This window comes from Rhinoderma darwinii, chromosome 1, assembly GCF_050947455.1.
Source record: "Rhinoderma darwinii isolate aRhiDar2 chromosome 1, aRhiDar2.hap1, whole genome shotgun sequence".
Lineage (NCBI taxonomy): Eukaryota > Metazoa > Chordata > Amphibia > Anura > Rhinodermatidae > Rhinoderma > Rhinoderma darwinii.
Genome location: NC_134687.1, coordinates 541,109,879 through 541,137,625, shown reverse-complemented (window position 1 = coordinate 541,137,625; position 27,747 = coordinate 541,109,879). Strand labels below are relative to the sequence as shown.

General features: G+C 41.3%; 1 protein-coding gene across 1 annotated transcript in view; it reads right to left on the bottom strand.

Annotated features, from left to right (window-relative positions):
* The window catches only part of MEF2C (myocyte enhancer factor 2C), a 223,055-nt gene extending 195,799 nt beyond the window's left edge, over positions 1-27,256 (bottom strand). Inside the window, exon 1 of the mRNA XM_075837415.1 lies at positions 27,187-27,256. The gene's annotated coding sequence lies outside the window, so the exon portion shown is untranslated. The remainder of the gene's footprint in view (positions 1-27,186) is intronic.
* Positions 27,257-27,747: the final 491 nt, after the last annotated feature.

Below are 27,747 nucleotides of genomic sequence, written 5' to 3'. Positions count from 1 at the left end.
AGGCAGTCAAAGAGATCTCTCTTGTCATTTAACCTAAAGAAAATGTTAAGAAACTAGAATTAAGTAATTACAATGGCATAAAAAGTATATACAGCCTATCTGCATTCAACTTGCACGGCGGAGCATTAATCCTTTCAGAATAACAGGCGCTGTACATGAGGTGCTGTGATATGTGCATTCAATAAGCTCCTTTGCCTCAGGACAAATCCGGCCAGATCAACTAAGTGGCATTTTAGACTGACAATTCTAGACAGTCTTTTCATTTACTTATATAAATGGAGGCATTTTAGTTAAACAGTTATTCCAGTCTCTATTAATTTCAAGATCAATGGTACAGTCTATATACCTGAGTTAAAAGTACAAAAAATTGATAAACACATTTTTTCCCCTTATTCTGAAATTCACTTCCACCATGGCTCAGGATAGACCAAAAACTTCATATTTCTTTTACCTTGGGAGGCTGGATAACCCAAGATGCAACATTCATTTGTTGCATCTTACTCCTACAGCCTTCAGTCTAAGGCCCCATGCACACGGGAGCACGGCCCGTAAAAGGCAAAAGAACGGACATGTTCCTTAATTTTCGGAAAATTTATTCGGCACAGACACCCATCCGTAGCAATACGGAAAGATGTCCGCGGCCAATAGAACTGAATGGGTCCATAATTGCGGACCGTATTACAGTTCGGAGTTAAGGACAATTTTTACGGTCGTGTACATGGGGCCTAAGACTAGCCTATGAAATGGCAGTATTAGTAAGGCCTCATTCACATGGCCGTGCCCGTATTTTTGGCCCGTTCTCCCATACGAAGTATGGGAGTACGGCCCATAAAATGCAAACGATAGGACATTTTCTATCTTTTGCGGTACAGTTCTACGGCATGGACACCTATCCGTAGCGATACGGAAAGGTGTCTGCGGCCAATAGAACTGAATGGGTCCGTAATTGTGGACCGCATTACGGTCGGCAATTACATCGATTTTTTACAGTCATGTGCATGGGGCCTAAATCTGGACCTAAATACATTAATTTTGCACCTAAGGCCTCATGCACACGACCGTATTTTCATCTATCTTGAAATACTATCTGTAAATACGGATCCGTAGGTATCCGTATTCCATCCGTATATATGGATCCATTAAAAAAAGATGGAGGTTGAAAATTATGTCATCAGCATGTTGTATAGCAACACTTCCGCAAATATGGACGATATACGGATGCACATCTGTAGCCGTCCGTGTTTACGGAAGCTCCCATAGACTTCTATGGGAGAGTCCTTGCCATAATTCCGGACAAGAATAGGACAGGTTGTATCATTTTTTCAGCATGGACAACCATCAGTAAAAATACTGAAAGGTGTCCGTGGCCAATAGAAATGAATGGGTCCAGAATTACTGATGAAAGATACAGTCGTGTGCATGAAGCCTTATGGATATGATTATTGAATTGAATGAAAAGAAGTTTTATAATTGACTGGAATTAGTTTTGTAGACTGTTCTAGAAAGCAATGTCACCAGACAGATGTTTTACAAGGGGTCATTGTTTTTTATTGTTTTTTGCATAGACAGTGTCAAAAGATCAGTACGTTATATCTCTGTATTGGCATTGGAATTGATTGTGGAAGGCAGACAGATTTCTATATAGAGAGGATTCTGGCTGTCATTATAGATGCTCTTTAAATTTCTACTAATTAGTTAATAAAAAAATAGTCATATTTTTTGTTGAGACACCATGTAATACCATTATATACTGAAAGTATATACGTAGTAGAAGATATTTAAACATGGGAAACTACTTTGGTTCATGTTCAGGGTGCACTCTTGCTGATCTGTTCACCACCGAGGTGGTTTTGGGGCCATAATATCCCAGTATTGGAAATTTCTAACACTGACAAATTGCGATGATTTCATATAGAGGAATTACTCCCATAAGGGTAAAATCCCACACAGAGTTTTGATTCTATTTTTTGGTGCAGATTTTGAACCAAAGCCAGAAGTGGATCTGAAAGAAAGAAAAGGTCTGGAGAAAAGACTGATGCATCTCTATTCTTTGGTGTCCACTCCTGTGTTTGGCTCAAAAAACTGAGCCAAAAACGGCATCAAAACGGCACCAAACCTCTGTGTGTGGTCCTGGCCTAAGGCTTTATTTAGACGAGTGTGTCTGAGTGTGTCTGTGTGGTACTTCCATGTGCATGTCTGTGTATGTTCCATGTGTCCGTGTTTTTAAGCGCGTATAGCATCTGTATGTCATCCGTGTTTCTCGATCGCATTCTGTTTTCTTCTTTTTTTTTCTCCTTAGCAACTGTCCATGAAAAACTAACAGCACACGAATGCCGTTTTCACTCACCCATCGACTTCAATAGGCGACGTGGTCTGCAAAAACGGACCAGAATAATTAATTCAGTGAGTTTTTCTCAACAGACACATGCTCCATGAAAAGACAGGGATATAGCCCCATTAAATTGCATTGGTCATTGTGCTGTCAGTTATTTAACCCCTTCTCGACATATGACATATACTTATGTCATAGCCAGAAACGGGGATTATGGAGCGGGCTCACAGGCTAAGCCCGCTCCATACTACTCTTGTGTCGGCTATATATTAAAGCCGAAACTTCACTGTTAGGCCATGTTCAGACGTGGCAGAGTTTTTCCGCTGCAAATGTTGGTGCAGATTTGGGGCAATTACGCACCGAATCTGCACCAACATTTGCATATTTGACAGGTAATTCAGACGTTGCAGAAAATACAGCGGACTTGCTACAGATTTCAGTTTTTGCATTGCAAAGGCTGAAATTCGCAGTGAAATTCTGCTTTTTCTCCGCAACAGTCAGTGCATGCTGTGGACTGAAAATTCCGCACCGCAGCCTATGGTCCGCAGCGGAGTTTTCCACAACGTCTGAACTAACTTGCCTAAAAATGTATTGAAACAATTGTAAAAAACGGCCGCTGGAGAATTCCACTGCAGACCGTCCGCTGCGGAATTCCACAGCAATTCCGCCACGTGTGAACATACCCTAATGAGTGGGATCCCAAGTTGCATCTACGCCTTTAGAAAGAGCGAGGCGGCCACATCTGACAGCCCATTGCCCTTCCCCATGGCCCCCAGGTCTACCATCTTCGTGTTTCTATTAACCCCTTAAGGACGCAGCCTAGTTTGGGCCTTAAGGCTCAGAGCCCATTTTTCAAATCTGACATATTTCACTTTATGTGGTAATAACGTCGGAATGCTTAAACCTATCCAAGCGATTCTGAGATTGTTTTCTCGTGACACTTTGGGCTTCATGTTCGTGGTAAAATTTGGTCGATATATTCAGTCTTTATTTGTGAAAAATTGCAAAATTTAGAGAAAATTTACAAAAAATAGCATTTTTCAGAATTTAAATGCATCTGCTTGAAAAACAGACGGTTATACCACCCAAAATAGTTACTAGTTCACATTTCCCATATGTCTACTTAAGATTGGCATCGTTTTTTGAACATTATTTTATTTTTCTTGGACGTTACAAGGCTTAGAACATAAACAGCAATTTCTCATATTCTTAAGAAAATTTCAAAAGCCTTTTTTTGAAGGTACCGGTTCAGTTCTGAAGTGGATTTGAGGGGCCTATGTATTAGAAACCCCCATAAAACACCCCATTTTAAAAACTAGACCCCTCAAAGTATTCAAAACAGCATATAGAAAGTTTTTTAACCCTTCAGGCATTTCACAGGAATTAAAGCAAAGTGGAAATGAAATTTGCAAATTTCATTTTTTCTGCTGAATTTCAAATGTATTAATTTTTTTTCTGTAACACAGAAGGTTTTACCAGAGAAATACTACTAAATATGTATTGTCCAAATTCTGCAGTTTTTATAAATGTCCCACATGTGGCCCTACTGCGCTCGTGGACTAAAACACAAGCCCTAGAAGCAAAGAAGCACCTAGTGCATTTTAAGGCCTCTTTTTTATTAGAATATATTTTAGGCAGCATGCCAGGTTTGAAGAGGTGTTGAGGTATCAAAACAATGGAAACCCACCAGAAGTGACCCCATTTTGGAAATTACACCCCTCAAGGAATTCATTTATGGTTTTTGTTATCATTTTGACCGCACAGTTTTTTCACAGCACCTATTTGAATTGGGCTGTGAAATGAAAAAAATGATATTTTTTCCAATAAGATGTAATTTTTGATCAAAATTTCTTATTTTCACAGGGAACAACATACCCCATTTTGTTGCCCAATTTGTCCTTAGTGCGGCAATACCCCATTTGTGGTGATAAACTGCCGTTTGGGCCCATGGGAGGGCTCAGAAGGAAAGGAGCGCTATGTGTTTGTTGGAGTCCAGATTTTGCTGGATTGGTTTTCGGGTGCCATGTCGCATTTGCAGAGCCCCAGAGGTATCAAAGCAATGGAAACCCACCAGAAGTGACCCCATTTTGGAAACTACACCCCTCAAGGAATTCATTTATGGTTTTTGTTATCATTTTGACCGCACAGTTTTTTCACAGCACCTATTTGAATTGGGCTGTGAAATGAAAAAAAAGATTTTTTTTCCAATAAGATGTAATTTTTGATCAAAATTTCTTATTTTCACAGGGAACAACATACCCCATTTTGTTGCCCAATTTGTCCTTAGTGCGGCAATACCCCATTTGTGGTGATAAACTGCCGTTTGGGCCCATGGGAGGGCTCAGAAGGAAAGGAGCGCTATGTGTTTGTTGGAGTCCAGATTTTGCTGGATTGGTTTTCGGGTGCCATGTCGCATTTACAGAGCCCCAGAGGTATCAAAGCAATGGAAACCCACCAGAAGTGACCCCATTTTGGAAACTACACCCCTCAAGGAATTCATTTATGGTTTTTGTTATCATTTTGACCGCACAGTTTTTTTACAGCACCTATTTGAATTGGGCTGTGAAATGAAAAAAATGATATTTTTTCCAATAAGATGTCATTTTTGATCAAAATTTCTTATTTTCACAAGGAACAACATACCCCATTTTGTTGCCCAATTTGTCCTTAGTGCGGCAATACCCCATTTGTGGTGATAAACTGCCGTTTGGGCCCATGGGAGGGCTCAGAAGGAAAGGACCACCATTTGGCCTACTGGAGCTTTTCTGGTGCTAAGTCATGTATGCAGAAGCCCCTGAGGTACCAGTAGAGTTGAAACCCCCGAGAAGTGACCCCATTTTAAAAACTACACCTCTTAAGACATTCATCTAGAGGTGTAGTGAGCATTTTGACCCCACAGGTATTGTGTAAAAGGTAATGCGCAGCAGATGGTGCAGAGTGAGATTTGCAATTTTATATATATATATATATATATGGCATGTCAGTGTCCGATATAGTGTGCCCAGCATGCGCCACCGGAGATATACACCCCTTAAATTGTAATGTGGGTTCTCCTGGGTACGGCAATACCCTACATGTGGCTGTTATCAGCTGCCTGGGCACACAGCAGGGCTCAGAAGGGAAAGATGAGGGGGGTAAGCTGTGCGGAGTGCATCACGGTAAATTAAAAATCAAGGGATGTATGATACATTTTAAAACAATCTTTTATACAGAGCCCTGGTTTTTTCGGGACACGTGTCACATTGGTATATTGTGTTCTTCCTTATCCCCCTCTTATAGCAGACTCTGCACCTCTTTTGACTCTTTCCCTTTCCACCGGTTTGGGGAACTTCTCTTGGAAAGTGTTGCCCTGGTACGATGCGTGTGGCCTCGCTTCCAGAAGTACTGGGTGCCCCCCCTTCCTGGTCCCTAAAGATTAGATCTTGAAATTCCAGGAAAGTTCCCCTCTGGCCTGCACATCGACGTAGCATGTACGCATTGTACAAAGCCATCTGTATGATGTGCCCGGCCAGCTTCTTATACCACACCGCATGGCGCTGTAGGGCTTCAGGACTTGATTTGACAAGTCCTTCCCTCCCATGTACCTATTGTAGTCCAGGATGCAGTCTGGTTTGGGGGTGGCCTTTCCTTCATATATCCTAAACCTGTAGGTATACCCTGATGAACTCTCGCACAGCTTATACATCTTCACGCCATACCTTGCCCTCTTACCCGGCAGGTACTGGCGGAATTGAACCCTCGCTTTAAAATGTACCAGGGACTCATCAATAGAAATACACTTCTCGGGGGTGTATGCTTGGGAAAACCGGGCACTGAAACGGTCTAATAGGGGTCTCCGTTTATACAAACGGTCAAAATGGGGTCATCTCGGGGTGGGCACGACTCATTATCAGTATAATGTGAGAAGCGAAGTATTGCCTCATTTATTTATTTTTTTAGGTTCCAGTTCAGTTCTGAAGTTGCTTTGAGGGGCCCATATATTAGAAACCCCTATCAAACACCCCATTTTAGAAACTAGACCCCTCAAAGTATTCACAACAGCATGTAGAAAGTTTATGAACCCTTTAGGTGTTTCACAGAAATTTAGAGCAAAGTAGAGGTGACATTTACTTTTTTTTTTTTGTCAGAAAATCCTCTTTATACCATTTTTTTTATAACACAAAAGGATTTATCAGAGAAACGCAACTTAATACGTATTGCCCAGATTCTGCAGTTTAGAGAAATATCCCACACGTGGCCCTCGGGCGGTAATGGACTGAAGCACCGGCCTCCGAAGCAAAAGAACACCTAGTGGATTTTGAGCCCTCTTTTTTATTAGGCACCATGTCCGGTTTGAAGAGGTCTTGTGGTGCCAAAACAGTGGAAAACCCCCAAAAGTGACCCCAATTTGGAAACTAGAGACCTTGAGGAATCCATTGCAGTTTTCATGTCATGCATGCGACTTTTTGATCAGTCTTTATTCTATTTTTATGTGGCGCGGTGACTAAAAAACCGCAATCCTACTATTGTTTTTTTGTTCTATTTTTTTCACAGCGTTCACCGTGCGCTATAAATGACATATTCACTTTATGCTAAGGGGCGATACGATTACGGCGATACCAGATGTTTATAGTTTTTTTATGTCTTATGGCGTTTGCACAATAAAATACGTTTTGTAAACAATCATTCACTTTTTGTGTTCCCTTATTCTAAGAGCCAGAACGTTTTTATTTTTCCTTCAAAAAAGCCGTGCGAGGACTTATTTTTTGCGTAACGAACTGTAGTTTCGATCAGTACCATTTTTAGGTACATGCGACTTTTTGATCTCTTTTTATTCCATTTTTTGGGAGGTGAAGTGACCAAACAATTGTGATTGTGGTGCGGTTTATTATTTATTTTTTTTACGGCGTTCACCGCGCGGGATAAATAACGAAATAATTTTGTAGTTCAGGCCGTTACGGACGCGGCGATACCAATTATGTATAGTTTATTTGTTTATTTATTTATTTATTTTAATAATAAAGACTGACAAGGGAAAAAGGGGGATTTTTACTTTTATTACTTTTAAAACTTTTATTTTCTTATTTTTACACAACTTTTTTTAACTTTTTTTTTACTTTTTTACTTTGTCCCATTAGGGGACTTGAGGGCAGGAGGTCCTGATCGCTATTCTAATACACTGCACTACATGCGTAGTGCAGTGTATTAGAACTGTCAGCTACTCACTGACAGCAAGCATAGTGGGTCCTGACTCTGTCAGGACCCACTAGGCTTCCGTCTATGACATAGCCGGACGCCATTTTTTGGTGTCCGGTTGCCATAGTCACCATCGCCGGCCGCTATCGTGTAGCAGGCCGGCGATGGCGGATTAACCCCTAAGAAGCCGCGATCGCTATTGAACGCGGCTTCTGAGGGGTTAAATCTGCGGGGACCACCGCGATCGGTCCCGGCACATTGAGCAGTGATAGTCTGCTGTCGGAAACAGCAGCTATCACAGCTCATGCACGCGCCCCGCGCGAACGGCGCCGTGTTTACTCCATGACATACTATTATGTCATGGAGCGCGAACGATGCACTTACCATGACATAATAGTATGTCCTGGAGCGTTAAGGGGTTAAGCCCTGTAATAGAAGCCTGTGAAAATAACAATATACTGCAATAGATTAGTATTGCAATATATTGTGCAAGCGAGCTAACGATCACTGGTTCGAGACTAATAAAAAAAGTGAAAGACAGTTAGGCCGGATTCACATGAGCGTGTTCGGTCCTTGATATACAGTCCGTATCACGGGCGCATTTACCGGACCAAACACAGTACAGGGAGCCGGGCTCCTAGCATCATAGTTATGTACGATGCTAGGAGTCCCTGCCTCTCCGCGGAACTTCTGTCCCGTACTGAAAACATGATTACAGTACGGGACAGTTTTCCCGCAGAGAGGCAGGGACTCCTAGCGTCATAGATAACTATGATGCTATTAGCACGGCTCCCTGCACTGTGTTCAGTCTGGGAAATGCGGCCGACATGCGGACCGTATATCATGGACCGGACACGCTCGTGTGAGTCCGGCCTTAAATAAGGTTTTTTTATGTACAAAAAATATATTAAAAGTTTTAAAAAACAACTTTTCCCATTTTCCCACTAAAGTACCATAAAAAAAAATAAACATAATTGGTATCGGCGCATTTGTAAAAGTCTGAACCATTACAACATTGTTTAACCCCCACGGTGAACACGTTGAAAAAAACAAATATATGAAAATGCTAAAAAAAAGTTGCATGTACCACAAAAAGGTATCAATAAAAACGACAGTTCGCCCTGCAAAAAATAAGTCCTCACACCGACGTAAAAATAAAAAAGTTATGGATTTCAGACTATGACAACACAAAACTATTTTTTTTTTAACAGTTAGTTTTCCCCTTGTAAGAGATGTATATTTGGTATCGCCACAATCGTTTTGACCCACAGAATAAAGTTAACATGTTATATTTATTGCACAGTGAACGCAGTAAAAACGAAACCCAAAAAATAATGGAGGAATCACTGGTTTTTTTCCAATCCACCCCACAAATAATTTTCTCCCAGTTTCCCAGTACATTAGATGGTAAAATAAATAGTGCCATGAAAAACTACAATGTGTCCTGCAAAAATAAAAGGTATGGCTTTTGGAAAGTGGGAAGGAAAAAGCAAAAATTTAAATACGGAAAATAGCTGCAGTGGGACAGCACACATTTGTGAAATAAGTTTGTGTGAATAAGGCTTAACGTATACCTTAGTTCACAGAAGAAAGAAATCTGAACTCATTATTGATGTTATTTAATAGATGTCTCCAGTAAGAGATAATGAGCAATATCCCATCTCTTATGTTTCTGAAGCTTGCACATGTTATTGCTCTAATGGCAATACTGGGGACATATTAAACATTCAAAGATACTTTCTTGCTGTTACATTACCAGGTACTGTACATTTAAAAAGGTTATTTTTTTTATTATTTTTTTAGCATATTGTCAAGTTTTGCATTTCTATAGACCAAATTTTGTGTATTATACACAAACACGTACATATATACACAAGCATAGACACACGCATGCACAAACAGATAGTTACATAGTTGCATATAGTAATTAGTATGGTTAAGGGCCTGTTCACATCAGCGTTAGGTTCCGTTGATGCGTTCCATCAGACCTTTCCATCGGAGGAACCTATCAAAGGAAAGGCAAATGGAAACCATAGTTTTCCGTTTCCCTTATCATTGATTTCAATGGTAATGCTTCTGTTACTAATGGTTTCTGTTCATTTCCCAGTCGACTGTGCTATTGTTTCCGCCAAAAAAAGAAAGCCTTACAGAACGGAGACAAACGGAAAGCATTAGCAACGGAAGCATTACCTTTGAAATCAATGGTAATGCTAACGTAAAGCTATGGTTTCCATTAGTCTTTTCGTTGATGGGTTCTTTTGACGGAAAGGTCTGGCGGGAACGCATCAATGGAACCTACCGCTAATGTGAACAGGCCTGAATAAGTAAATATGCCCATTAAGTTCAATACATATTATATGAAAGACCAAGTACACAATATGTGAGAAAACAAACTGAAACAATCATACCACAGGAATTAATATTAATATCTGCATAATTATCTACATAAGCGCACAAAAGATAGCCAGTTCTGATCTGTTGAACAATATAAAAATAACATTAGTATAAGTTCTAATAAAGGCCTATACTATTACATGTAAATACTCTGGCTGAGCTATATGTGATTACAGGGAACCAATAGAGCATTGCACCATTAGGTGAAGTACAACAGACATCATTATATGCAATCATTAAAGCATTGTGCCATTACATAAAATACCAGCACGGGACATGAGACAAGCAGAACGATTGAAATCAGCAGAGCATTACACCAGTACATGAAATCATCAGAGCATTACATGAGGCCAATAATGCTACGTACCACTCACAAGACATTGAACAAAGAAAATGTGTATATATTAAGCCTTATTTAGGAAGAGACAAGCTAACATGTTAAGGTCTCAATGAAATGTATGGAAACATAATATAGTTATCCCCACTAATCACATTGTCTAGTTTGATGTTTTCTAATACAGGCTCATATCTTTAGATTTTCCATATAGTCTGACTGACTTGGGGTTCTCTGAGATTTTAACCTAGATGGCCTACATTAGGACAGGTGAGCGCCACGTCTCTTGATTGTGCTGTAGGTGGGAATTCCTGAGGTTAGACTCCATCGATCATACACTCATGACCATCCTAAGGATAGCCATCATTGTTTAAAGAGGCTCTGTCACCAGATTTTGCAACCCCTATCTGCTATTGCAGCAGATAGGCGCTGCAATGTAGATTACAGTAACGTTTTTATTTTTAAAAAACGAGCATTTTTGGCCAAGTTATGACCATTTTTGTATTTATGCAAATGAGGCTTGCAAAAGTCCAAGTGGGTGTGTTTAAAGTAAAAGTCCAAGTGGGCGTGTATTATGTGCGTACATCGGGGCGTTTTTACTACTTTTACTAGCTGGGCATTCTGACGAGAAGTATCATCCACTTCTCTTCAGAACGCCCAGCTTCTGGCAGTGCAGACACACAGCGTGTTCTCGAGAGATCACGCTGTGTCGTCACTCACAGGTCCTGCATCGTGTCGGCCACATCGGCACCAGAGGCTACATTTGATTCTGCAGCAGCATCAGCGTTTGCAGGTAAGTAGCTACATCAACTTGCCTGCAAATGCCGATGCTGCTGCAGAATCAACTGTAGCCTCTGGTGCCGATGTGGCCGACACGATGCAGGACCTGTGAGTGACGACACAGCGTGATCTCTCGAGAACACGCAGTCTGCACTGCCAGAAGCTGGGCGTTCTGAAGAGAAGTGGATGATACTTCTCGTCAGAACGCCCAGCTAGTAAAAGTAGTAAAAACGCCCCGATGTACGCACATAATACACGCCCACTTGGACTTTTACTTTAAACACGCCCACTTGGACTTTTGCAAGCCTCATTTGCATAAATACAAAAATGGTCATAACTTGGCCAAAAATGCTCGTTTTTTAAAAATAAAAACGTTACTGTAATCTACATTGCAGCGCCTATCTGCTGCAATAGCAGATAGGGGTTGCAAAATCTGGTGACAGAGCCTCTTTAAGTGCTGGATAGCCCATTTAATAGCTGAATTCTATAATATAGCTTGTTAGACAAGGTGACACTATGATCCAGGATACGCCTCATTGTCTTCATTGTGTCCATAGTGATGTATTGTGACATTGTGGAGACGATCGCTGCAGTCCTTGAACATTGACATTAAAACTGTAGTGACATACTGTCATGTGGCTGCGTCATCCAATGGCTACATCAGGATGTTACATTACTATATGCAAGATTACTGTGTTCTGCAACCTTTGACATTGCATGATAATGAACGCAGCATATTGGGATATATCAATATATTATTATTTTTTTATTTGACTATTAACAGGTTTGATAATGCTCAATTATAAAAAATTTTTAAGAAACACTAAACATACAAAAAAATAAAATAAATATATCCCACCAATTCCTCCCTTTATCTCCTACTTTCATTTGAGTCTATTTTGTCTCAAATTGCAATTAATTCTAAGAAATATATAAACAATTTTTATATATGTGTTCCAGGAGATCATCCACTCCCTCCTCCTCACAATCCTGTAAGACAACTGGCTGCAGCAGGAGCCTCCCTCCTGCCCAGTCTGCAGTGGGACACACTGATAGTTAAAGGCAATGTGTTGCCAGAAAAACATGTTGTTTTTTTTTAAATTAAACATTTAGTGTGTGGGTGATTAAACATTGTTCAAATTTTTTTTATTTTTTTCACGAGTCAGGAAATATTATAAATTGGATTCAATTGGATTCAAATTTATAGTATTTACCATTTCTGGTCACTAGATGGAGCCATTCCCAAAAGCATGTGGTAAAGCAAAGACATAGCTTTTCTGCTGCAAAATTGGGTAAAAAGCCCTCGCTCTAGTGAGCTCTCAGCATCCCCCCCTCCTTTATCCTGGCTAGTGCCGGGATAAACGAGGGGTTTGAACGGTGTAACCTCCTACACTGTGTGTCGCCATTTTTTGAGCTAACACACAGTGTAGTAGGTTTACATACAGTAGTAAACACACACAAACACGAACATACATTGAAATCTCTTACCTGCTCCTGCCGCCGCGGCTCCCTCCGGCCCGTCCGCTCCGTCTGCTGCCGCTGGTCCAAGTGCACAAGTCCGGAAGCCGCGACCGGAAGTAGTAATATTACTGTCCGGCCGCGACTTCCGGTCCACAGGAAAATGGCGCCGGATGGCGCAAATTTCAAATTGGACTGTGTGGGAGCGGCGCATGCGCAGTTCCCACACAGACGCCGTACACACAAGTGAATGGTACGGGAGCCGTTCGCAGTCCCTATGGGACTGTGGCTGCCGTATTCCATGTCTGTATGTGTCGTTAATCGACACACACAGAAATGGAACAAAAAATGGCAGCCCCCATAAGGAAGAAAAAGTGTAAAAATAAGAAAAAGTAAAACACAAACACACAAATAAATATAAACGTTTTTAATAAAGCACTAACATCTTGAACATATGAAAAAAAAAATTGTGATGACACTGTTCCTTTAAAGAGGTTCTGTCACCAGTTTAATACTTCTCTCTCTCCTACCTAATCTAATAAACGCTTTGTTGCAGAAAACTACTGTTTGTTTGTTTGTTTGTTTGTTTGTTTGTTTGTTTGCTTGTTTGTTTTTTAAAGAAACGTTTATTAGTGACAAAGTTCTGATATTTTTTACATTTATGCAAATTTTTTGTAAAAGCCCAACTGGATGTTTTTTTTTGTTTCACCAAATGGGCGTTGTAAAGAAAAGTGTATGACACTGACCAATCAGCGTCATACTCTTCTCTTCATTCCAGGCCAGCTTTGTTCACAGCACAGCATGATCTCGTGAGATCATGCTGTGACATCACTTACTCCCGCAGTTCCTTCACCGGAGCGATGAGAGATTGACCAGACATCGCCTCCAGCCGTGCTAGGACTGCTGCTGAGGAGGATAATCATCCTGCACGGCTGGAGCCGATGTCTGGTCATTCTCCCGTCACACCGGTGAAGGAACTACGGGAGAAAGTGACGTCATAGCGTGATCTTGCGAGATCACGCTGTGCTGTGAATAAAGCTAGGCATGAATGAAGAGAAGTGTAGAGCGTTGATTGGTCAGTGTCATACACTTTTCTTTACAACGCCCACTTGGTGAAACAAAAAAAACACCCAGTTGGGCTTAGCAAAAATGTAAAAATTATCAGAACTTTGTCACTACTAAAGATTAAAAAAAACAAAAAACAAAGCAGTAGTTATCTACAACAAAGCATTTATTAGATTAGATAGGAGATAGAGAAGTATTAACTCCTTAACGCCGAAGGACGGATATATCCGTCCTCTGCAGCTGCTAGTTCGCGCAGGAGGACGGATATATCCGTCCTGTGATGGCGCGGGTACTGAGACTGTACCCACGTGATCAGCGGCAGGAGCACGGCTGTTATACACAGCCTGGCTCCTGCTGCAACTGCCGGAATCGAAGCGCGCGCCGATTCCGGCAGTTTAACCCATTAAATGCCGCTGTCAATAGTGACAGCGGCATTTAATGTGTTTGACAGAGGGAGGGAGCTCCCTCTGTCACCCGATCGGCGCCCCCGCAAACAAATCGCGGGTCGCCGTCGGGTTTCCATGACAGCCGGGGGTCTAACAAAGACCCCCAGGTCTGCCTTCAGCATCTGCCTGTTAGGCGATGCCGGAGGCATGACCTAACAGATTGCCTGTCAGTTTTACACTGACAGGCAATAATGCTTTGGTATACGATCGGCACATCGGCACATCGCATGGTGAAGTCCCCTGGTGGGACTAAAAAAAAAAATGTAAAACAGTTAAATAAAGTTTGTGAAAAAAATAAATAAATAATTACAGTCAAAGTCAAATAAAACTACTTTTTTATTCAGTAAAAGTGTCAAAACAAATAACACATACACATATATGGTATCCCCGCGATCGTAACAACTTGACCAATAAAATGAACATACTAATTAAACCGCCGGATGAACGGCGTCCAAAGAAAACGCAAAAAACAACGTCAAAATTCTCTCTTTTCTCCCATTCCCCCCATAAAAAATAAAATAAAAGTTAATCTATAAGTCCTATGTACCCCAAAATAGTACTAATAAAAACTACACATTGGCCTGCAAAAATCAAGCCCACATACGGCCACATCGACGGAAAAATAAAAACGTTACGGCTCTTGGAATGAGGCGATGCAAAAACAAGTAATTTTTTTCTAAAAGGGTTTTTATTGTGCAAACGTAGGAAAACATATAAAACCTTTACATATTTGGTATCCCCGTAATCGTGCCGACCCATAGAATAAAGTGAACATGTTATTTACGCTGCATAGTAAACGGCGTAAATTTATAACGTGAAAATTAATGCTGGAATAGCTGCTTATTTTCAATTCTCTCCTAAAATAAAGTTAATAAAAGTTAATCAATATATTATATGCATCTAAAAATGGTACAATTACAAAATACAACTCGTCCCGCAAAAAAACAAGCCCTTATACGGCTATGTCGACGGAATAAAAAAAGAGTTACGACTCTTGGAATGCGACCGTGAAGAAACAAAAAATAATCCTTGGTCATTAACGTGCAAAATGGCCCGGTCATTAAGGGGTTAAACTGGTGATAGAGCCTCTTTAAGCCCCACCCCTTTGTTAAGCTCCACACACTCACCTGTTTACCAGCAGAAAATGGAACAGATCAGCAGGAGATTAACCCCTGTGTTCTCTGCAGGATTTCTACAAGACTATTTCAGTAACATGCAGTAGATCCTGAAGACTGACAAACAGTGTGAGCAACTATATTTCCTGTTTACTTTAATCATTAATTTCTAGGTTCAGTGTTCCTTTAATAAAGGTCATGTTTTATGAACCAGTCTGTTTTCTGCATGTGTGATAGTTTAATAACTGAAGACCATCTTCTACACAAACCAAGATAGTAGGGCTTGTCCACACACAACGAAATTACTGCAGAACATTTCTGCAGCAATTCTGTTGAAAATGCAGGCATTCCGCTGCGACAAAAAATGCACCATTTCTTGCATTTTTTACGGCAGAAAATGGTGTGTAAATTGCTGTGTTTTTCCTAATGCTGGGAGATCGTGACCTCTCCTCCGAAAAACACAGCAATTCTGTCCACATTCCGCAGCAGGAATTGACATGCCGCGCTGAAAAATACGTACCGCAGGTCAGATTCTGTTTGGAATTTTTACGCAGCATCCACGATGCTGCTACTGTATTCTGCTGCATTTTTCCGTCAGGAATTCCATACAAAACGCGGCAATTCCGCAGCGTGTGGACAAGCCCTAATATTTCAATGATAATATTTCCAATAATATTTTTGTAGTATTTACCTTTTTTGCATGAACTTGTTATGCAAAACTGTAGAAAAGTGGCAGAACCCACATGTTCTGATAAACAATTTAGATGCACCCAGATCAGTCTGTCAAGATTACACATGTGCTATGAGATAAATTTTAAGTGATTCTGTCATGATAGACATTTCCCTCCATAAGAAAATCTATCTGCTTATGATGTGGAACCTCTATATTATACAGTTAGGTCCAGAATTATTTGGACAGTGACACAAGTTTTGGCATTTTAGCTGTTTACCAAAACATATTGAATATACAGTTATATAATCAATATGTGCTTAAAGTGCATACTCTCAGCTTTAATTTGAGGGTATTCACATCCGAATGTGAGGAAGGGTATAGGAATTACAGCTCTTTAATATGTAGCTGCCTCTTTTTCAAGGGACCAAAGGTAAGTGGACAATTATCTGAAAAACTATTTAATGGGCTGCATGGTCTATTCCCTCATTAATCCATCATCAATTAAGCAGGTAAAAGGTCTGGAGTTGATTCCAGGTGTGGCATTTGCATTTGAAAGCTGTTGCTATGAACCCACAACATGAGGTCAAAGGAGCTCTCAATGCAAGTGAAACAGACCATCGTTAGGCTGAAAAAAATGAAGAAATCCATCAGAGAGACAGCACAAATGTTAGGAGTGGCCAAATCAACAGTTTGGTACATTCTTGAAAGAAAAGAGCGCACTGGTGATCTCGTGAACTCCAAAAGGCCTGGACATCCACGGAAGACAACAGTGGTGGATGATCGCAGAATCCTTTCATGGTGAAGAAAAACCCCTTCACAACATCTACCCAAGTGAAGAACACTCTCCTGAAAGTAGATGTATCAGTATCTAAGTCTACCATAAGGAGAAGACTTCATGAGGGCAAATACAGAGGGTTCACCACAAGGTGCAAACCATTAACCAGCCTCAAAAATAGAAAGGCCAGATTAGACTTTGCCAAACAACATGTAAAGAAGCCAGCCCAGTTCTGGAACAGCATTTTATGGACAGATGAAACTAAGATCAACCTGTTAAGGATCTGCCAGGCACAGCTTCTGTGTATACACCCATAGGTAATCAGTCTGCACCTGCTTCTATGTCTGTGAGACTGACTCCATCTTCCACCACTCAGGATGGCAGGCTTAGGAGTGGGAGAGCCTATCACAGCCTGGCCAGACCGAGCTAGTTCCCGCCCTATGTCTATTTATACCTGCCTTTCCTGTTCCTCCTTGCTTGTGATTCTTCTGTTTGGTTTCCTAGCCCTGCTGCAGCTTCTGTACTATTTGACCCTGCTTCATATGACCCTAGCTTACTGACTACTCTCCTGCTCTGAGTTTGGTACCTAGTACACTCCTGGTTTGACTCGGCTTGTTCACTACTCTCCTGCTCTGCGTTTTGTACCTCGTACACTCCTGGTTTGACTCGGCTCGTTCACCACTCTTGTTGTTCACGGTGTTGCCGTGGGCAACTGCCCCATTTCCCTTTGCTTCTGTGTACCCTTGTCTGTTTGTCTGTGGTGCACTTACTGAGCGTAGGGACCGTCGCCCAGTTGTACCCCGTCGCCTAGGGCGGGTCGTTGCAAGTAGGCAGGGACTGAGTAGCGGGTAGATTAGGGCTCACTTGTCTGTTTCCCTACCCCCATCATTACATAATCACAAGCCCTTTACCTAGTCTACCCTGGTCCCTCACACTACTATGGACCCCTTTGAGACCCTGGCTCAGCAAATGCACGGTCTCTCCCTACAGGTCCAGGCCCTGGATCAGAGGATCAACCAGCCTGATGCTACCATGGTAGTGCCCCTCACCTCACCTCTTGAACCCCACCTCAAGTTGCCTGACCGGTTCTCAGGGGACCGGAAGACTTTTTTCTCCTTTCGGGAGAGTTGTAGGCTCTATTTTCGCTTAAAGCCCCACTCCTCAGGTTCTGAGAGCCAGCGGGTGGGTATAATTATGTCCCGGCTCCAGGAAGGGCCCCAAGAATGGGCCTTCTCCTTGGCTCCTGACGCCCCTGAACTTTCCTCCGTTGATCTTTTCTATTCTGCTCTCGGACTCATTTATGACGAGACTGACAGGACTGCCTTTGCCGAGAGTCAGCTGGTGACCTTACGTCAGGGTAAGAGACCTGTGGAGGAGTATTGTTCTGACTTTAGGAAGTGGTGCGTAGCTTCTCGGTGGAATGACCCTGCCTTAAGGTGCCAGTTTAGGTTGGGTCTGTCGAACGCCCTGAAAGACCTGCTAGTTAGTTATCCCTCTTCTGACTCCCTAGACCAGGTTATGGCTTTAGCGGTACGACTTCACCGACGTCTCAGGGAACGAGAACTTGAATGTTTTTGTGTTTTCCCCTATGGCTCCCCCATGATGCCTCCCGAGGTTCCGTTGCTTCGCTCTTCCATGGAAGACTTGGAGGTACCTATGCAACTCGGGGCCTCCGTGTCCCCCCGACAACGTAGAGAGTTCCGCAGGAAGAATGGTCTCTGCTTCTATTGTGGGGATGACAAGCATCAAGTGAACACCTGTCCTAGGCGTAAGAATAAGCAGCCGGAAAACTTCAGCGCCTAAGTGATCATCGGGGAGGTCACTTGGGCGCACAGGTATTTCCCGTAAATATGAAACGTAATAAAATCTTGCTTCCCTATCAGGTCTCTTTTGGTGGTAGGTCTGCTACCGGCAGTGCCTTCGTGGATTCAGGGTCTTCTGCTAATATCATGTCTGTGGAATTTGCTATGTCTCTAGCTATGCCTTTGTTTGATTTGCCTCCACTCCTCTTGCTAATGGTTATTTTACACAGCATACCCCTGTTTTTGAACTCCTTGTTGGCTCCATGCATTTGGAGCAGTGCTCTGTACTGTTGATGCAGGGATTATCATCCGATTTGGTTTTAGGCCTTCCCTGGTTGCAGTTGCATAATCCCACGTTTGACTGGAATACTGGGGAGCTTACCAAATGGGGTAATGAATGCTTGACGTCATGTTTTTCTGTTAATTCTATTTCTCCCCCTGAGGAGGTGAACACGCTACCTGAGTTTGTTCAGGACTTCACTGATGTTTTCTCTAAGGAGGCCTCCGAGGTGTTACCTCCTCATAGAGAATACGATTGCGCCATCGATTTGGTACCAGGAGCTAAGCTCCCTAAGGGTAGGATATTTAATCTCTCTTGTCCCGAACGTGAAGCCATGAGAGAGTATATCCAGGAATGCCTGGCCAAGGGTTACATTCGCCCCTCTACTTCTCCTGTAGGTGCTGGCTTCTTCTTCGTAGGGAAGAAGGATGGTGGTCTTAGGCCATGCATTGACTACCGGAACTTGAATAAGGTCACTGTAAGGAACCAGTATCCCCTTCCTTTGATTCCTGATCTCTTTAATCAGGTTCAGGGGGCCCAATGGTTCTCTAAGTTTGATCTACGGGGGGCGTATAACCTTATCCGCATCAAAGAGGGGGATGAGTGGAAGACTGCGTTTAACACGCCCGAAGGTCATTTCGAATACCTCGTCATGCCCTTTGGGTTGTGTAATGCTCCCGCGGTCTTCCAGAATTTCATAAATGAGATTTTAAGAGATTACCTGGGGGTATTTCTTGTAGTGTACCTTGATGACATACTTGTGTTTTCCAAGGACTGGTCCTCCCACATTGAGCATATCAGGAAGGTGCTCCAGGTCCTTCGGGAAAACAAACTGTTTGCGAAGACCGAAAAATGTGTGTTTGGGGTGCAGGAGATACCATTTTTGGGTCAAATCCTCACTCCTCATGAATTCCGCATGGACCCCGCCAAGGTCCAGGCTGTGGCGGAATGGGTCCAACCTGCCTCCCTGAAGGCGTTACAGTGCTTCTTGGGGTTCGCTTATTATTACAGGAGATTTATTGCTAACTTCTCGGTCATCGCTAAGCCTCTTACGGACCTCACTCGCAAAGGTGCTGATCTCCTCCACTGGCCTCCTGAGGCTGTCCAGGCTTTTGAGGTCCTTAAGAAGTGCTTTATCTCGGCCCCGGTGCTGGTTCAGCCCAACCAAATGGAGCCATTTGTCGTGGAGGTTGACGCGTCCGAGGTGGGAGTGGGGGCTGTCTTGTCCCAGGGTACCAGTTCCCTAACCCATCTCCGTCCCTGTGCCTACTTCTCCAGGAAGTTTTCGCCCACTGAGAGTAACTATGATATTGGCAACCGCGAACTCTTAGCCATTAAATGGGCATTTGAAGAGTGGCGCCACTTCCTGGAGGGGGCTAGGCACCAGGTAACGGTCCTTACCGACCACAAGAATCTGGTTTTCCTAGAATCTGCCCGGAGGCTAAACCCGAGACAAGCTCGATGGGCGTTATTTTTTACCAGATTCAACTTTTTGGTTACCTATAGGGCTGGGTCTAAAAATATTAAGGCTGATGCACTGTCGCGTAGTTTCATGGCCAGCCCTCCTTCAGAGGAAGATCCTGCTTGTATTTTGCCTCCAGGTATAATCATTTCCTCTATTGATTCTGATTTAGTCTCTGATATTGCTGCTGATCAAGGTTCAGCTCCCGGGAACCTTCCTGAGAACAAGCTGTTTGTTCCCCTGCAATTCCGGCTAAGGGTACTTAGGGAAAATCATGACTCCGCACTATCTGGTCATCCAGGCATCCTGGGTACCAAGCACCTCATTGCCAGAAACTATTGGTCGCCTGGGTTGCCTAAAGACGTTAATGTGTACGTCGCCGCTTGTGAGGTTTGTGCTAGGTCCAAGACTCCCAGGTCCCGACCAGCGGGCTTACTACGTTCTTTGCCCATTCCCCAGAGACCTTGTACCCATATCTCCATGGATTTTATCACCGATTTGCCTCCATCTCAAGGCAAGTCGGTGGTGTGGGTTGTAGTAGACCGCTTCAGTAAGATGTGCCACTTTGTGCCCCTCAAGAAACTACCCAATGCTAAGACGTTAGCTACCTTGTTTGTCAAACACATCCTGCATCTCCATGGGGTCCCTGTCAATATTGTTTCTGACAGAGGGGTACAATTTGTTTCTTTGTTTTGGAGAGCCTTCTGTAAAAAGTTGGAGATTGATCTGTCCTTCTCCTCTGCCTTCCATCCTGAAACTAATGGCCAAACTGAGAGGACTAATCAGTCTCTAGAACAATATTTAAGGTGTTTTATCTCTGACTGTCAATATGATTGGGTCTCATTCATTCCCCTCGCCGAATTTTCCCTTAATAACCAGGTCAGTAACTCGGCAGGGGTCTCCCCCTTTTTCTGTAATTTTGGGTTTAATCCACGGTTCTCCTCCGTTTCACCTGGTAGTTCCAACAATCCCGAGGTAGAGGTCGTTCATCGGGATACTGTGCACAGTCTGGGCCCAGGTTCAGAAGAACCTAGAGGCGTCCCAGAGCATACAAAAAACTCAGGCAGATAGAAGACGTACTGCTAACCCCTTGTTTATGGTCGGGGATCTGGTGTGGCTATCGTCTAAGAACTTGCGCCTGAAAGTCCCGTCCAAAAAGTTTGCTCCTCGGTTTATAGGGCCGTACAAGGTCATTGAAGTCCTCAATCCTGTCTTCTTCCGACTGGAGTTGCCCCCATCTTTTCGAGTACACGACTTGTTTCATGCCTCCCTCCTTAAACGCTGCTCCCCGTCCTTGGCTCCCTCGAGGAAACCTCCTGTCCCCGTTCTCATCCCTGAAGGGGTAGAATTCGAGGTGGCCAAGATTGTGGACAGCAAGATGGTCCAAGGCTCCCTCCAGTACCTGGTCCATTGGAGAGGATACGGGCCGGAGGAGAGGAAATGGGTACCCGCCCGGGATGTTCACGCTGGGGTATTGGTCAGGAGGTTCCACCTTCGTTTCCCCAATAAACCAGGTCCATCTAGAAAGGGTCCAGTGGCCCCTCATAAAAGGGGGGGTACTGTTAAGGATCTGCCAGGCACAGCTTCTGTGTATACACCCATAGGTAATCAGTCTGCACCTGCTTCTATGTCTGTGAGACTGACTCCATCTTCCACCACTCAGGATGGCAGGCTTAGGAGTGGGAGAGCCTATCACAGCCTGGCCAGACGGAGCTAGCTCCTGCCCTCTGTCTATTTATACCTGCCTTTCCTGTTCCTCCTTGCTTGTGATTCTTCTGTTTGGTTTCCTAGCCCTGCTGCAGCTTCTGTACTATTTGACCCTGCTTCATATGACCCTGGCTTACTGACTACTCTCCTGCTCTGCGTTTGGTACCTCGTACACTCCTGGTTTGACTCGACTTGTTCACTACTCTCCTGCTCTGCGTTTGGTACCTCGTACACTCCTGGTTTGACTCGGCTCGTTCACCACTCTTGTTGTTCACGGTGTTGCCGTGGGCAACTGCCCCATTTCCCTTTGCTTCTGTTTACCCTTGTCTGTTTGTCTGTCGTGCGCTTACTGAGCATAGGGACCATCGCCCAGTTGTACCCCGTCGCCTAGGGCGGGTCGTTGCAAGTAGGCAGGGACTGAGTGGGGGGTAGATTAGGGCTCACTTCTCTGTTTCCCTACCCCCATCATTACACAACCTGTACCATTGCCTGCAAAGGATTCTCTACAAAGTATTAAAACATTTTATTTATGGTAATGTTAATTTGTCCAATTACTTTTGAGCCCCTGAAATGAGGAGGCTGTGTAGAAAAATGGTTGCGATTCCTAAATATTTCACAGGATATTTTTGTTCAACCTCTTGAATTAAACCTGAAAGTCTACACTTCAATTGCATCTCAGTTGTTTCATTTCAAATCCAATGTGGTGGCATGCAGAGCCCAAATCATGAAAATTGTGTCACTGTCCAAATAATTCAGGACCTAACTGTAATTGTGTTTTCTTTTTCCCACTTTTTTTTTTTTTTTTTTTTATTCAATACAATTCAATACAATATAAAATTCCATACAAGTAAGGAATAAAGAAAATACAATTATACACATATTTTTACATTTTCCCCCTACTCCCACCCCCCACCCTCTCAAGACCGATCTTGGTAAAAGAAAAAAAAACAAAAAGAACAAAAATTCTTACCACTCCCCCAATAGGTTTTACAGTGTTTGCCTTGATTATATAGATTTTCTCATATTTCATTATCATTTTCACATTATTTACCCAAGCATTAAACTCCGGTGGGGAGCTAGATATCCACTTTCTAACTATTAGTAATTTTGCAATAAATAATAGTTTTATTAATCCACATTTTTTTTCCTTAGAAATATTTAATTTGGAATCATCCCCCAGCAATACCAGTTGAGGTTGAAACACTATATCTGGATCTATTTTTTCCAAAATGTTTTTAAAAATTCTATCCCAGTAATCGGCAATCTTAATACAATTCCATAAAATGTGCAAATAGTTTGCTTCCGCTGCACCACATCTGGGGCAGTTAGAAGCTTTATTAATAGAGAACTTACTCAAAAGGGCTGGCGTATAGTAAAGGCTATGTATCAAATTGAACTGAATAAGCTGATGTTTCATGCTTATCGATACTTTACAAATATTTTGAAATATTATGTTCCAATCAAGAACACAATCGTTATTCAATTCCTTCTCCCATTTTATAACACAATACAATTTTATTTTCCTTGACTTTATTTCCATCAGGGATTTATACAACCTGGAGAGAGTTTTTTTTTCACATTTGTATTTTCTCAGTTTTTTGTAAAAGTCATTCTTTTTCCCACTTTACTTAATTGACAAACGCCTATTTTTGTAAAGACATGAATGTCTTAATACTGTACCTTGTAATTGAATACCTGTGGGGGTCAAAAAGTCAAAAAGTTCACTACCTTTTTGAAAGTTGTGTTATATCTTCACCACAGAGTGCGGCTGTGACTATGTCCTAGAAAAGCAGCTTCAGCAGTGGTTTACCATACCATAACCATCTGGTTCAAAAACTGATCTAGAGCCTAGCCCAAGTGCCATAGTATAAATAAACCTAAAGAAAACCGGTCATCACTTTTTATACAATCAAATAAACACAGGGGAGTACACAGGTCTTCAAAACAATGCTAGGAGTTACCCTTACCTCTTTACTTTATAAATTGCCCCAAAATATTACCTTCTACAAATGCAAATTATACTGTAGGAGTCCAAATCTCATCTAGTGCCAGGGTTTAGCTACTAATATGATAAGTAGAGTTATTTATTTGTCATGTGATTGACTCAAAAGTGACATTTAACATGTAAAATGAGACCTGGGACTCTAGAAAGAATAATTTGCCTTGACAGCACTAAAGAATGAGGGTCTCCGATGTCATCATATACAGCAGTTTATGAAATGGAATTAGATAATACCTTGTATTGATGAATTTATTGGATAGATGAAAAAGTGGTGCTATGTCTTTAAAGTGTCTTTGAGTTCCGCTATCACAATTTCTGCAATTATTGCTATTGTCCTTATAACTACTGGTACTACTACTGTACATAGTTTCATCTAAGTCTTCATGCATGCAATATGTGTTTTCTGTGTTTTACAATAGTGCATGTGAAAGTAAATGTCCAGCTTTTAACACCCTGTCATTCTTAGTTCCAACATTCTGTGCTGATTAATTTCTTAATAAATTTTATAGCGATTGGAGTTTATTTCTTTTAATGCGAAGCTTCAAATCCCCTTCATTGACATATATACGTAGTTAAATGATAAATCCGAACTTGCCTGCAGCCATCACTAGGGGAGGACTCATTGCTTACTGCATAGCGTGTTATTATTGGATTCAATATATAACAATATGCATTAAAGAGGCTCTGTCACCAGATTTTCAAACCCCTATCTCCTATTGCAGCAGATCGGCGCTGCAATGTAGATTACAGTAACGTTTTTTTTTTTCAAAAACGAGCATTTTTGGCCAAGTTATGAGTATTTTTATATTTATGCAAATGAGCCTTTATTAAGTACAACTGGGCGTGTTTAAAGTTAAGTCCAAGTGGGCGAGCGAGGACACATTGGCACCAGGCGACAGAGGCTACATCGACTTACCTGCAAACTCCGATGCTGCTGCAGAATCAACTGTAGCCTCTGTCGCCTGGTGCCGATGTGTCCTTGCTCGTCCGACACGATGCAGGACCTGGGGCAAGAAGGGACGTCACAGCGTGATCTCTCGAGAACACGCTGTGTGTCTGTGCACTGCCAGAAGCTGGGTGTTAACGAAGAGAAGTGGATGATGCTGATTCGTCAGCATCATACACTTCTATTCACAACGCCAAGCTAGTAAAACAAGTAAAAACACCCAGATGTACACACACAATACACGCCCAGTTGTACTTAACTTTAAACACGCCCAGTTGTACTTAAGAAAGGCTCATTTGCATAAATATAAAAATGCTCATAACATGGCCAAAAATGCTCGTTTTTGAAAAAAACAAAAACGTTACTGTTCTCTACATTGCAGCGCCGATCTGCTGCAATACGAGATAGGGGTTTGAAAATCTGGTGACAGAGCCTCTTTAAGCTCATAAGCTCCATCTAGGGGCAGCTGCAGGCAGTTAAAATTGTATGTTAACTCTGGCTCTGGAGGGGATTTTCAGCTCTGTACCACAAAAAATGAACTCTTATGACTGTTACAAAGATATGTTAATCGGCAAAGAATGTTAAAGTAATTTAGACTATAAAAACAATTGGTATTCAGGGGTAGAAACTTGCTTTAACCCCTTAATGACCAGGCCAATTAGAGTTTTTTGATGTATGTTTTTTCCTCCCTAATGCCATAAAATTTTTATTTTTTCATTGACATAGCCGTATGAAGGCTTTTTTTCGCGAGCCAGGTTGTAGTTTTTCATGGCAGCAATTTTTGTACCGTACAATGTACTGGGAAGCTGAAAAAAAAAATATGTCTGGGGTGAAATGGGCAAAAAACAGCGATTACACCATTTTTGTGCCGTTTTGTTTTTACGGAATCCATCAGGCAGTAAAAACTACATGTTCACTGTATTCTATAGGTTGATACGATTACAGTGATACCAAATTTCTATGTTTTTTTTTATGTTTTACCACTTTTAGAAAAAAATGTTTTGTGTTACCATATTCTGAGAGCCATAACTTTTTTTGTTTTCCGTCAATTTAGGGCTTATATTTTGCGGGCTGAAGTTTTTACCGATACCATTTAGAGGTACATGGGAATTTTTGATCACTTTTTATTCAATTTTTTTTAGAGCTAATGTGACCAAAAAACAGCAATTTGCGTGTTATATATAGATATTATTTACGGTGTTCGGTGTGCGGGTTAACGCCTTAGTGACCAGACTATTTTAGACCTTAATGACCAAACAATTTTTTACGATTTTCCATCATCTCATTCAAAGAGCTATAACTTTTTTGCATCGACATAGGTGTATAAGGTCTTGTTTTTTTGCAGGACAAGTTGTATTTTTTAATAGCACAATTTAATGATACATATAATTTATTGATTAACTTTTATTATCTTTCTTTTGGGGGGAAATAAAAAAATCAGCAATCTTGCCACACTTTTTTGCGTCCTAAATTTACACCGTTTACCATGTGGTATAAATAACACAATAACTTTACTGAGCGGGTCGTTACAATTGCGACAATTTCAAATTTATTTTGTGTTCTTCTGTTTTAGTAAAAACACTTTTTTTTCAAAATTATATATTTTTGTGTCTCTATATTTGAAGAGCCATATCTTTGTTATTTTCCCGCCGATGCAGTTGTATGAGGGCTTTTTTGCGGGACTACTTGTAGTTTTTATTGGTACCATTTTGGAGTACATGCAACTTTTTGATCACATTTTTTTTAAGGCAGGATTAACAGAAAACAGCAATTCTACATTGTTCTTTATTTCTTTACGACGTTCACCGAGCGGTTTAAACAATGTAATAGCTTTATATTTGGTGTCATTACGGACGCGGCAATACCAAATATGTGTAACTATTTTTTTTTTTTATAATAAAGCATTTTGTAAGGGGAAAAAGTGGGTTTTTATTTATTTATTATAAATATTTATTAAACTTTTTTATTAGTCCCACTAGAGGACTTAACTATGTGATCATCCGATCACTTTTATAATACACTGCAATACTTTTGTATTGCAGTGTATTACTGCCTATCCGTGTAAAACGGACAGGCACCAGCTAGGCCAAGCCTCTGGCCATTCATTTTAAATTGTGTGTTTTATTTAAATAAACATATTCTATGTGGGATAACCCCTTTAACTATATCTGCACAGGAACCCAGTATGTAATGCAACAGAAGAGTATAAATGTTGGTATTAACAAGGGTGGAGTGGACTAAAAATGTATTTGGATTATGCAATTCATGGGAAAACATCAAAAAAAACAAACACATTTCACTTATGTTATTTTCACCTAATTTGAGCTACTACATTAATACATTAATGCTTGCCATGATACCAAACAACCCAATAGTTTCATGTGTATATCATCTCATTTGATTGTGACAGTATATGTATAAGAGAAAAATGCAAACTCACCATTCACACCTCGGTTTCCAAATTCAAGAATCTAGAGCTTTTCAGCTGCATTGAAGTTACTTCACAGTTACTTTTTTCGGCACCTTCAAAATCAAAATATTGGAGAATGTTTAAAAAAATGTTATATGAAATCTGTCTTTTTACAAAGTATACTTAAAAAAGAAAAACATCTAGCTCTATCTATCTATCTATCTATCTATCTATCTATCTATCTATCTATCTATCTATCTATCTATCTATCTATCTATCTATCTATCTATCTATCTATCTATCTATCTCATATCTATCTATCTATCTATCTATCTATCTATCTATCTATCTATCTATCTATCTATCTATCTATCTATCTATCTATCTCATATCTATCTATCTATCTATCTATCTATCTATCTATCTATCTATCTATCTATCTATCTATCTATCTATCTATCTATCTATCTATCTATCTCATATCTATCTATCTATCTATCTATCTATCTATCTATCTATCTATCTATCTATCTATCTATCTATCTATCTCATGTCTATCTATCTATCTATCTATCTATCTATCTATCTATC